Raw genomic sequence first — 13924 nt, forward strand, 5'->3', positions numbered from 1 at the left:
CAGCACCTACTTCAATTTAATGTAGACTAAAGTTGGAATAGTAATTATTATTTAATTAGTGTCCAGCACCTCCTTCAATTTAATGTAGACTGGATTTGGAATAGTAATTAGTAATTAATTAGTGTCCAGCACCTACTTAAATTTAATGTAGACTGGAGTTGGAATAGTAATTATTATTTAATTAGTGTCTAGCACCTACTTCAATTTAATGTAGACTGGAGTTGGAATAGTAATTATTAATTAATTCGTGTCCAGCACCTACTTAAATTAAATGTAGACTGGAGTTGGAATAGTAATTAATAATTAATTAGTGTCCAGCACCTACTTCAATTTAATGTAGACTGGAGTAGGAATATTAATTATTAATTAATTAGTGTCCAGCACCTACTTCAATTTTATGTAGACTGAAGTTGGAATAGTAATTATTATTTAATTAGTGTCCAGCACCTACTTCAATTTAATGTAGACTGGATTTGGAATAGTAATTATCAATTAATTAGTGTCCAGCACCTACTTAAATTAAATGTAGATTGGAGTTGGAATAGTAATTAATAATTCATTAGTGTCCAGCACCTACTTCAATTTAATGTAGACTGGAGTTGGAATAGTAATTATTATTTAATTAATGTCCAGCAGCTACTTCAATTTAATGTAGACTGGATTTGGAATGGTAATTAGTAATTAATTAGTGTCCAGGATCTACTTAAATTTAATGTAGAATGGAGTAGGAATATTAATTATTATTTAATTAGTGTCCAGCACCTACTTCAATTTTATGTAGACTGGAGTTGGAATAGTAATTATTATTTAATTAGTATCCAGCACCTACTTCAATTTAATGTAGACTGGAGTTGGAATAGTAATTTTTAATTAATTAGTGTCCAGCACCTACTTAAATTAAATGTAGATTGGAGTTGGAATAGTAATTAATAATTAATTAGTGTCCAGCACCTACTTCAATTTAATGTAGACTAAAGTTGGAATAGTAAGTATTATTTAATTAGTGTCCAGCACCTCCTTCAATTTAATGTAGACTGGATTTGGAATAGTAATTAGTAATTAATTAGTGTCCAGCACCTACTTAAATTTAATGTAGACTGGAGTTGGAATAGTAATTATTAATTAATTCGTGTCCAGCACCTACTTAAATTAAATGTAGACTGGAGTTGGAATAGTAATTATTAATTAATTAGTGTCCAGCACCTACTTCAATTTAATGTAGACTGGAGTAGGAATATTAATTATTAATTAATTAGTGTCCAGCACCTAATTCAATTTTATGTAGACTAGAGTTGGAATAGTAATTATTATTTAATTAGTGTCCAGCACCTACTTCAATTTAATGTAGACTGGAGTTGGAATAGTAATTATTAATTAATTAGTGTCCAGCACCTACTTAAATTAAATGTAGATTGGAGTTGGAATAGTAATTAATAATTAATTAGTGTCCAGCACCTACTTCAATTTAATGTAGACTAAAGTTGGAATAGTAAGTATTATTTAATTAGTGTCTAGCACCTCCTTCAATTTAATGTAGACTGGATTTGGAATAGTAATTAGTAATTAATTAGTGTCCAGCACCTACTTAAATTTAATGTAGACTGGAGTTGGAATAGTAATTATTATTTAATTCGTGTCCAGCACCTACTTAAATTAAATGTAGACTGGAGTTGGAATAGTAATTAATAATTAATTAGTGTCCAGCACCTACTTCAATTTAATGTAGACTGGAGTAGGAATATTAATTATTAATTAATTAGTGTCCAGCACCTACTTCAATTTTATGTAGACTGGAGTTGGAATAGTAATTATTATTTAATTAGTGTCCAGCACCTACTTCAATTTAATGTAGACTGGATTTGGAATAGTAATTATTAATTAATTAGTGTCCAGCACCTACTTAAATTAAATGTAGATTGGAGTTGGAATAGTAATTAATAATTCATTAGTGTCCAGCACCTACTTCAATTTAATGTAGACTGGAGTTGGAATAGTAATTATTATTTAATTAATGTCCAGCACCTACTTCAATTTAATGTAGACTGGATTTGGAATAGTAATTAGTAATTAATTAGTGTCCAGGATCTACTTAAATTTAATGTAGAATGGAGTAGGAATATTAATTATTATTTAATTAGTGTCCAGCACCTACTTCAATTTTATGTAGACTGGAGTTGGAATAGTAATTTTTAATTAATTAGTGTCCAGCACCTACTTCAATTTAATGTAGACTGGGGTTGGAATAGTAATTATTAATTAATTAGTCTCCAGCACCTACTTCAATTTAATGTAGTATGGAGTTGGAATATTAATTATTAATTAATTAGTGTCCAGCACCTACTTTAATTTTATGTAGACTAGAGTTGGAATAGTAATTATTATTTAATTAGTGTCCAGCACCTACTTCAATTTAATGTAGACTGGAGTTGGAATAGTAATTATTAATTAATTAGTGTCCAGCACCTACTTAAATTAAATGTAGATTGGAGTTGGAATAGTAATTAATAATTAATTAGTGTCCAGCACCTACTTCAATTTAATGTAGACTAAAGTTGGAATAGTAATTATTACTTAATTAGTGTCCAGCACCTCCTTCAATTTAATGTAGACTGGATTTGGAATAGTAATTAGTAATTAATTAGTGTCCAGCACCTACTTAAATTTAATGTAGACTGGAGTTGGAATAGTAATTATTATTTAATTAGTGTCCAGCACCTACTTCAATTTAATGTAGACTGGAGTTGGAATAGTAAATATTGATTAATTCGTGTCCAGCACCTACTTAAATTAAATGTAGACTGGAGTTGGAATAGTAATTAATAATTAATTAGTGTCCAGCACCTACTTCAATTTAATGTAGACTGGAGTAGGAATATTAATTATTAATTAATTAGTGTCCAGCACCTACTTCAATTTTATGTAGACTGGAGTTGGAATAGTAATTATTATTTAATTAGTGTCCAGCACCTATTTCAATTTAATGTAGACTGGATTTGGAATAGTAATTATTAATTAATTAGTGTCCAGCACCTACTTAAATTAAATGTAGATTGGAGTTGGAATAGTAATTAATAATTCATTAGTGTCCAGCACCTACTTCAATTTAATGTAGACTGGAGTTGGAATAGTAATTATTATTTAATTAATGTCCAGCACCTACTTCAATTTAATGTAGACTGGATTTGGAATAGTAATTAGTAATTAATTAGTGTCCAGGATCTACTGAAATTTAATGTAGAATGGAGTAGGAATATTAATTATTATTTATTAGTGTTCAGCACCTACTTCAATTTTATGTAGACTGGAGATGGAATAGTAATTTTTAATTAATTAGTGTCCAGCACCTACTTAAATTAAATGTAGTTTGGAGTTGGAATAGTAATTAATAATTAATTAGTGTCCAGCACCTACTTCAATTTAATGTAGACTGGAGTTGGAATAGTAATTATTATTTAATTAGTGTCCAGCACCTACTTCAATTTAATGTAGACTGGATTTGGAATAGTAATTAGTAATTAATTATTGTCCAGCACCTACTTAAATTTAATGTAGACTGGAGTAGGAATATTAATTATTAATTAATTAGTGTCCAGCACCTACTTCAATTTTATGTAGACTGGAATTGGAATAGTAATTATTATTTAATTAGTGTCCAGCACCTACTTCAATTTAATGTAGACTGGAGTTGGAATAGTAATTATTAATTAATTAGTCTCCAGCACCTACTTCAATTTAATGTAGTATGGAGTTGGAATATTAATTATTAATTAATTAGTCTCCAGCACCTACTTTAATTTAATGTAGACTTGAGTGGGAATAGTTAGTAATTTTTTTTAGTGTTTAGCACCTATTTCTATATTAAGTAGAGTGGAGTTGGAATAATTATTTTTATTATATTAGTGTCCAGCATTAATTTTAATTTAATATAGATTGGAGTGGGAATAGTAAGTTACATGTTGTTAATATCCTGTACCTAATTGGATTTTGCCAAAATTAATATTGTGAGATTATAGTAATAACAAAATAGAAAAAGTTAAACACGTTTGAAAAAAAATATTTATTAGGTTTTGTATTTTTAGCAGACATAACATTTTACATCATAATTAGTTCACTTTTATGAAATATTTATATTTGTGCTAATAATTTGCAAACACAATTACAATAAAATTAACAGAAGAAGAAGATATAATAAAATGGTTATATTTAATATGTAATAATATTTCTTTATAGTATTACATATTATATAGCAAATAAAATAAAAAATGATTAATATTATTAATAACATTATTACTAATTTTTTAAACAATTACTTTTGTACATTTAAGTTTCTCTGAAAAAGGGATATTTTTTGTAAACATAATTAGTACATTTAAACATTGTGTGACTTTTTTTTACATTTCTATACATTGTTGTAATAAATATTATTTATTTCATAATATTTATTTGTAAAGTTTTTATACATATTTGTAAGTAATTTCATACTAGCAAAAAAGTAAAATTTTTTAGCAAATATTAGCAATTTTAAAATGAAATCAGGTAATTTTCTATTTAATTTCTCATATATATTCCTAACTTTGGACTATTTTATTACTTTTGGGTTCTTTATTTTGTAACCGGGTTAGGTCGTTTTGGGTCATTTGGATGAAGAGCAGCTCGCGTTTGGGAGACACTTCACGTCGCTTCAGGTAAGGTTTATTTTATATGTTTTATGTGTATTTTAATGTACTTTTGAGAGTAGTGTGCTGCTATTTAGTGTTCTTATATGTGAGTGAGTTGTGTTTTAGATTTGTAAAACGATTATTTCCGTGTGGTAGATACACGTACTTTTACTTTGTTATAGGATTTTGTACAGAGTAACTTTATCTTGGTTTTAAGTTTATGTGTAGTAGCAAAATTTTGTTTTTACTAATGTTAGTAGTTATGTCTGTCTTGGTTAATCTGGGTGGGAATGTCTGTTTTCTATGTTTTTGTTATAGGTGTTCGCCATATCAGAAGTTCCGTTTTTTTTTAAAGGAAGTGTTGGTTGGTTTTATTCACCACTGCTTTGCAAACACTTCTTTTAATTTTTTGGTTTTCCTGGAGCGTTTCTTTAACTTTTTACTATTTTTCGGGTTTTTTATGGTTATTCGATGGCTCTTCACTCCGTGGATTTGGGTATTTTGGTACAGTTGTATTTTTGCATTTTATTTTGGGTTACATTTGCACTACCTGGATTACTTTGGTGGAGAAGGACGTTATTGGATTTACAACATGATTGGTAAGTCATTTATGTTTGATCTTTTGTGGGTGGGTAATGTGATTATTAATATTGCATTGTTTAATAGTTTTTTTTTTTTTTTAATGTGTGCATATATGTGATTAATATCTATATATATTGCATACATTAAATACTTTTAAACATCAAGTTTGAAATGTTATGCATATTTAGGTGATAGTTTTAGGGATTGCTTTGGTGTTGTTATTTATTCAGAGTAGGGTTTTGGCAATGATGTTTAAGTATTCAATGCCTTTTGTACTAGGGTATAATTTCACTTGCTCTTCTAGGTATTTGTGCATTTGCTTATTTTGTTTTGATGTTTTAGGGACTAGTTCAGTTATGGATTGGTCCATTCTAAATTCCTGGTAGCTTTGTTCTTTCTGTAGGCACTTAATAAAATGTTCTAGATTTGGTTTTGTTCTGCCAGTTGATTGTATAAAAGGCATTGTACCAACCTTCTAGAGCGTTGTTAGTTTTAGATTCTCCATTTAAGGTGCTTCTGTAAACGTTCCACCAGGGTATTAGGAATTTTGGGTTTCTTCTGTGGCCAGATCTATGGAGTCTGCCTACCCAGGTGTCTTCAAAGTAGTCCAGAAATGGACTCAACTTTGCTTCATTTTGTTTGTAGAATGGGCTGTCTATAAGAATGTTATAGTGTTCTGCTACGTCTGTTTCTGGAACATAAGCCAGTGCTATGAGTTTTTTAATTTGGTATGCAAAAGATGAGTTAGTTGCATATTCTACACTTAAGGTAGTTTTTTGTAGATGTTTCCATAGACACTGGTTTAAATGATAGTAGCAGCCTTGAATGCAGGTATGGGGGTGGATTTCTAGGATGGTTGAAAGCATTGCTTGCTCAAAATCTACAATTATTTTTTCTGGCGAATAATCATTAGTTTTTTGTTTAATTATATTTAATAATTCCATATATGTGGAACTATTTTTGTTTGGTAGTAGTGCATATAGTAGTGGTATGTTGCAGTTTTGGTATAGGCCATGTACATTGTATAATTAGAAAAATGGTTTGGGACAGATGTTAAAAGTCCCATCCATCATCCAATATTGGCTTTGCTGAAGTTTTACTAGATTCATATTGGTCCCAAAAATAATAAGTCTTTTGTCATTGTTTTCATTGTCGTAAATTATAAATGGTTGCTTGTTTAAAGTTATAATTTGGTTGGCATTTAAATTGATATCATGATATGTTCTGGGAGCTGGTATGGTAGTAGTAGTAGCTTTTTTAGTTTGTGCTATAGTTCTTTTTAGGGAAAGAATATTTGGCATTTGTGTTGTGGCAGTTTTAGGGATTTTGGGAATAGCTTCTCTTAATATGACGTTGGTTTGTTTTTGGGAACCTGTACTTGCCTCTTTTATATTTTCCAATGCTGTTCTAACTTCAATTTCATTTATATTTGGTGGATGATTGTTTTCCTTAGTATACAGTACAGTAGCTTCTCTTGTTGTTGCCCTTTCATAACACATGTTAGAATAATATTTACAACATTTCCAATTAACTTTCATGCCATATTGCTTTTCTTGTGTATAAGTGTAACCCATGTAGCACAGTAATAGCTTTCCTTTCTGGCTGGTTACAAATTCAGCTCTGTCTGTCATTTTGTTGTTTGTATATCTAGAAAATATATATATAATAGTTAATGTCAAGGAAAATGTGTTTATAATTCTAAGTCAGTGATTATTAGTAATGTATATACTTACGTGTTTTAGAAATCAGTGAAATACTTTGATATGATTTATTCTTTCGTTGTGGATACTGTTTTCTGATGTTGTTAGAGCTGTTAGGAAAAACATAAAAAGACAATATTATTAACAAATTTTGTGTATATTTATAATGTTACACCTAATTTCTACTACAAAAGTGGATACTAATAAGTGTAGGATTTTATTTTACATTGTCAAGATACTTACTTATTTTGTTTTAGGTAGGGTTTTCCAGTATAGTTGTATCTTCTTTTTGTGGAGAGTAGATTGTAGTGTTATCTTAAAAAAAAGGTACATATGTGTTAGAAAATTCACCATGTTTGTAGGTTTTCAACAACTTAGCAGTTAATTATGTTCTTTAATATACTTACTTAGTGAGTTGTATTTTTGGTATTCCAATTTTGGAGATCTGAATATTTCCAGTATATTGTTCTGTAGTGTTAGCTGTGTAAAAAAAATAGATAATAGCAACTAATTAGAACAAGTGCTAATGTTTGTTGTTTTTACCACATAGATTTCTGTTTACATATACTTACTTAGTAATATTTCATATAGAAATAGGAATAATGTTCTTGGTTCATTAGTAGTTTAGTTTTCAGTACTAGAATCTGGAGAAAAAAAAGTACATATGTGTTATAAATGTAATTGTTTGTTTGTATTTAGAATATTTTACAAGTAAATTAAAAGTTACAATTTACTTACTTAGTTATTAGTATCTTTAGTTTTTGGATCTTGTTCACAGTAGTTTTTTGTAGAATTTTCTCTAGTTGTAGTATCTATAAAAACATTTGTATATATAAATAATTACAACATGTGCTGAATTGTGGGGATTGTCACAGTTAATGTAGTCTTAAACCATACTTACTTTGATATTTGTATATTTCTATAAAACGTTAGTAGTATGGTAGTAAGTAGTAGAATTATCTGTAGCGTTAGGAGAGAAATAAAAGAGTTAGGATATGCACATAAGGAAAATATTTTTAAAAAGTTTACAACAGTAATGTCATATAGAGATAATTAAAACATTTTTAGTAGTTGTGTGTTTTCAGAAATCTGTAATCTGTCAATTATTATTAGCTTGTTCAGTAGTAGTAATAGAAAAGGAGCACAGGGTATTTAGCAGGTAAGTAATGTAGTAGCAGTTATTTACTTAGTGTTTAATGTATGTACTTACTTGGAAGATTTGGTTATATGTTGATAGTCTTGATGTTCTTGTTGGTGAGCTGCAATTCATCCAGAGATGTATTTCCTTCCGTGACTTTTAGCAAGTAGTTTGTGTTTTAGGTTTCATTGTTTATATAGAGGAGTGTCATTAGTGCTTAGTTTGCTATTGGTTGGTTAAAAAAATCTGTGTCTTCATTGGTTAGTTAGTATTTTTGAATTTCAGTTGTGAGTATTATGTAGTAGAAGGGAAAAGAAAAATAATTATATAATTATAAAAGTAGCAGACAATAATTTTCTATGTGTAGGTTATATAATAGATAACATAGAATAGTTTTGAATATTTTATATGAAAAATAAAAATGTTTAATTAAGTAGTGTGTATTTAATTGTAAATAAAATAATAATATGTTAAATAAATGTGCAAATTTATGTATATAAACTGTCGATATATCAGAAAATACGATATTATTGTTGACGATATTATTGATGTTGATATTTTATTTAATGTGTATATATTTTTAAGAAATCGATATTTATGTATACCGATATCAATGTAGTCGATATTAATGAAAAAAATGTTTTTGTATATCGATATTAAGTATCCAATATATTTGTATATCTATAGTTAAGTATAGGAAGTCGATAATAGTGTAGTCGATATTTTTGTTCCGATATTAGTGTACTACGATATTCTGTATTTCGATAATATGTCAGACATTCTTTTAGTTGGTGTCATGCAGCTCCCCGGTCTATTTCAGACCAAGGACTTGCACAGTTAAAGGTGAGGCCCCTGCCCGCTGGGAAATTCAAAAAGACTCCCACTAAGTGAAAGCAAACGCAGGTTTCCCTTCCCGCAGTATGGGAAGGGAAACCGGTATGTCTTAGGAGTGGGTTACCTGGGACATAGCTTGGGGGCCCACCTCCCTTAAAGTAATTGGCCCCAGGGTGGAGTTCCCCCGGGGACTTTTGGGCTCAAGAAGGGGGGGTTGTCATAGTTATCTCCCCTTTTGTTAAATTTCAACCCCAGGGATGCGCTCCCGGAGGCCTTTTGAGGTTTGGGGAGGGGGTAGAGCAGCCCCCGTCAGCATAAAAGAAATTCAGCTCCAGTGGTGGGCTCCGGGGTAATCTAGAGGCCCAATGGGGGGGCCCACACTGTCCCTTTCCTATATAAAAGAAGGCTTAGGGATGGGGGTCACGCTGTCTCCCTTCCTTTGGTGAACAAAGCCCCAGGGTGGACTTACTGGGCATTAAGGTATAAATACGGCCTACCTCTATTTTTATTTTTTGATCTCATGAGAGTCTTAAGCTATCACTGCTTTTTTTGCTGATTTTGTTTTCTTTTTGGCCATCTGGGAGTCATTCTGGTTCCCCCATGGGGCCTAGGGAGTCATGGTATTCCTACCCAGCCCCTTTTTTTATTCATTTTTTACTTCTGAACAGGGGACTAAGCCCCTGAGTCCTGTCATGTCTGCCAGCAATATCTTTCTCATGTTCCTGTCAGCCAATCAGAGTGCTTGAGCCCACAGACGGCTCTCTTGGCTAACCAGAATGCTCAATTTTTTTGTCGCTCCCGCAAGAGTCTTTCAAAACTCTTAGTGACCCAAGTGTCCAGATACACAATTACTTTTTACCATTAATTTCTCAAAAACTACTGGATTGATTAACACCGAATCATAAAGAGCACAATCTGCAGACCAAGATTGTGCATCCTGACAAATTTGGTGTAGTTCTGTTCAACAATTTTTGTTATAGTCTTGTCTTAAGAAGTCAATGGAAAATCCATGGAGATTTTGCTTTTTGAAACCCTTTTGTTTCTTGGCCCATGTTTGGTGGATCACCCTTGAAGCATTCCAGGAAGCAGCTGAGGTGGATGACCGTTTTGTTTGGAAAGATTTGTGAAATCAAAAAATGCTCTTTCTATTGAAAAGCAGACAAGACTGTAACTACCTACTGGCAACACTATGGCATCATAACTGATGCTGTGGTACCAAAAAACACAGGTCTATTCTGAAATGTTTGACTGTATAAAGTAATGTAAAATTTGTATTAAATAAAACAATATATTAGTGAGGTAAACGGAAAAAGGTCTATTGCACCTGGCAGTCATCCTTCCAAGACCTAACCATACCAACCCTGATTAACTTCTAATATTAGATGAGATCGGGTGAACTAAGGTGGTCTGGCCACAGTCATGGAAAACCGTCATTTTAAGCTTGTATGCTGGCACAGGCTCCAGCTCATAGCTTACTGATTCTTCCACATGTGCTATGCTCTCTCATACATCTCTCTTGCACTTGTTATGGACAGCCAGAGACAGAGGAAGCCCCTCCTTCCTCCTGCTTTATATGTGTTACCTTTGCATATCCACAGCGGTCAGTTAACATTCTTTTATCACTACCAACAGCAGTTAGGCTGATTGATAAAAGCTATCTAGGAATCCTGCAGCCCACTGCTTATAACAAAGAGCCTAGTGACCTTCCTTTGTAACCAGTGAATTCAGGGAACACAAGCAGTGACAATTTGCCATTAAAGAGTTATGTACCTAGGTCTATTAAAAAATGTTTGACATTTAAAAACATAATGTAACAATAAAAATGAAAACCAAAATCCTAAATTAGGGGAGGGAGGACAATGAGTATACGAGAGAGGCGAAATTCCTACAGAACCTGGTATTCCCAAGTGATATATGTTCTAAGTACTAACCAGGTCTACCCTAAGGAAGTTGTTAGACCTGCTACATTAAGAATATGGAAAAAAATAACAGGCAAATCTATATCTTCCAAATTATTTTTATTTAGTATACGCCACTGTTAACGTTCTCAATACAACTATAATACTCAATCCGACCATAATCTGCCTTCTAAATTCACACATACAGAACAATATTTTTCACACTTTTTTTCAAAAAAGTCCAGGAAAAACCGAGGGCAGAAAATAGGGGGTTCTCTACTTTCGCAGTTTTTAAAAAAAGAAATTGTGAAATATATTGTTGTGGATTTTTACTTTATAGACGGACCTCTAGGGTGGGGTTGATTGGATTTTTTAGGGCACAGATAGAATTACCACTGATGACTGTTCCTAACATGAGCTTTGGCTTGACACAGACTTGCTGCCTGGAAAGTTGCCCTGAGAATGTGAGGACTACAGTGGCCAGGAGGAGATTTCCCAGCCAGCACTCTACGTCCAGAGGAAGAAGACAATGTGCTGAGTCTTTCCCAGAGGGATGATACCCTCAGCAGGCAAATAAACCAGTTTACTTCCAGCCAGAGCTCTCTGTTGCACTGAATAGCTTTTCACTAGTAGCTTGTGATAAAGGTATGTAGCCTCGTGGAGTTCTTTCCAGCTACAGGTACAGCTTCCAGGCTTGCACCGGGAAAGCATTTTCATAACAAAAAAATGACTAAGTCTGAAGGTAAAAACTGATACCCGAGCAAGGTGACACATGTGTTCTGGTGGCAAAGCAACCACAGCTGGCACTATATCTAGGTTTGCTCTTTTTGACCGTTCTTTGATAAAACCAGTGGCTTCAGCAGGAACTCAAAAACAATGTATCTGACATCAAGGGGCTCTTTTACAGCTTCAGCCTTGCCCTTGCCCTACTAGAGATTTTGATCTTCAAAAATGAGAACGAAGTTCCACAGTAAAAATTATTTATTGTTGTGACCCCCATACTACACCCATCCTCTACTTTCTTGCCCAAGTTACACCTAGGTCCCAGTCAATTAAAAGATGATATTTCACTTTGGCACTTTATATTTTGGTGCTTTGATCCTTGCAACTTTACACATTTGTATCCTTGTTTATAGCCCAGTCTATCATGCTGATGGATTTTTGCTTATTCCATTTTTCTTTTTTTTCATATTGTTGGTCCTGCTTGAACTTAACATGCATTTCTCTGGGGAAAAGCCTGCTGCTTGTGTTACAGCTCCGAGGGGATCAGCAGAGGTTTACAGAGAACTTTGTTGAGGCATAACCAGTGTGTACTTAATAACTTGCAAAATGAATACCCACTATCTGAACAAATGTGTTCAAATATGGCTGATGCACATGCGTTTTGCCTCTGTGTATATTTTACTCATACATTGCAGAGTGTGTGGCAGGTGGAGATTCAAGCCTCCGCTCATTCAAATGAAGATGGAGTGGCATCTATGACAGGTGCACCTCTTGTTGCCCTTGGCAATTGAGTCAGTGCAGGAGCTCCCACTTGGCAAGACAGAATTCTGACAGGGAATGCAAATGCCAGCTATTGTAATGCAGATCCAAAAGTCACTGCTCTAAGTTTCTCCTTTCCTTCGTGTGTGTGTGTGTATATCAGGCTTGCTAAAATAGATGGCATTTGATTACCTATGATGGATCTAGGTGTTTTGAATCTCAGTATTTACAAGTAACTGTATTAGGCCAAATGTCATAAGAGTGGAGTCCATTATTATTAGAAGGCATCTTACTAAACTTGAGTATGGTCCAATAGATTGAATGCAGTGTATTTGGAAACACTACAAAAAGAGGAGTCAATCCTTCGGTGCTGACATTTCTAATGATATCCAATGAATGACTTATGCATTACTGTCGAACATAATTCCAGAATGAAGGGATCTTAAACTGACTTTTGGGAGATTCATAAAATATAAATTTGGAAATATACTACCGAATTGCACATAAATCTACTTAAAGATTAACATGACAATGTGGCATGAATTTGTCTCTCTTGGTTCTTTATAGGGAAAATGCTTGCCAGTAAGTAAAATGTCATTATAACAGCTGCATTCACGCACACTTTTTGAAGACTCCTAGAAAAGGGCATCTTTCAAAAATCGAGTGGATACCTACCACTGATTGTTTTTGGGATGAAATTAGCAGGGACATATATAAGAATTTGGAGCTTTTAGAAGTAAACCCTGTCCTTAGGTTCTATTGTTGGCGAATTACTGTAGGAGAATATATTTCATAGTAGGTTTTGCCTGGACACTCTCCTTAATAATTCCTTCAGTACACAGAAACGTTATATAACAGGAGTAGCTAGAACAATGTTATATCAGTCGCCACACTTTCTGTTTCCTGTAAGACTAGGGGGCTTATTTGCTAAAAAAATGGCAGAGGAAAGTGTTACGCCAAATATGGCAGCATCGAGCTCCGGCATGTTTAAAACGCAGGGATGCGCTGTATTACACTTAAATACACTGCATCCCTGCATTTCCCCTAGTGCTGGTGCTAAAAAAGCTGCCCAGCACCAGCTCAGATACCCTCGCGCCATGTTGCAGGGGTGAATGTTTATGTGCAGGAACGGACACCTTCCTGCACATAAACAATCATTCATGGTGATTTGCTTTTTCTATGTGTGCTGCAGAATGCAGCACACATAGGGCCCAATTAGGAGTTTAGTGGTGTGGCGGTGGGATAGCCCTGCTACCGCAATGCCAAACCCATTTGGACCCGACTGGGTATTATGACTTTTTAAGTTATTAGTGGGCTGTTATATTCCATATAGTTACCCCAATATAGGCCCAGGTAATTTTATAACCCTTCACCTATATTTTTCCCTACATTACACTTATAACGGTTTACAGGGACTGACCTTTTACCTAGATATGACACTGCATTCAGAATGCAGGTTTTCCCTAGTTCAAAATCTCATAAATTATGCATGAGGATTCTTGGAAGTGCAGCAGGACTACCATCTTCTCTATAATATCTATGTATAAAGTTCATGCTTGACGTAATCCTAAGTCCGACATAGTAATACAGTGAGTTAGGACCCCTGGGGCGACCTATTGGGATATATACATC

Source organism: Lissotriton vulgaris, chromosome 1_1 (genome assembly GCF_964263255.1).
Source record: "Lissotriton vulgaris chromosome 1_1, aLisVul1.2, whole genome shotgun sequence".
NCBI classification, from domain to species: Eukaryota; Metazoa; Chordata; class Amphibia; order Caudata; family Salamandridae; genus Lissotriton; species Lissotriton vulgaris.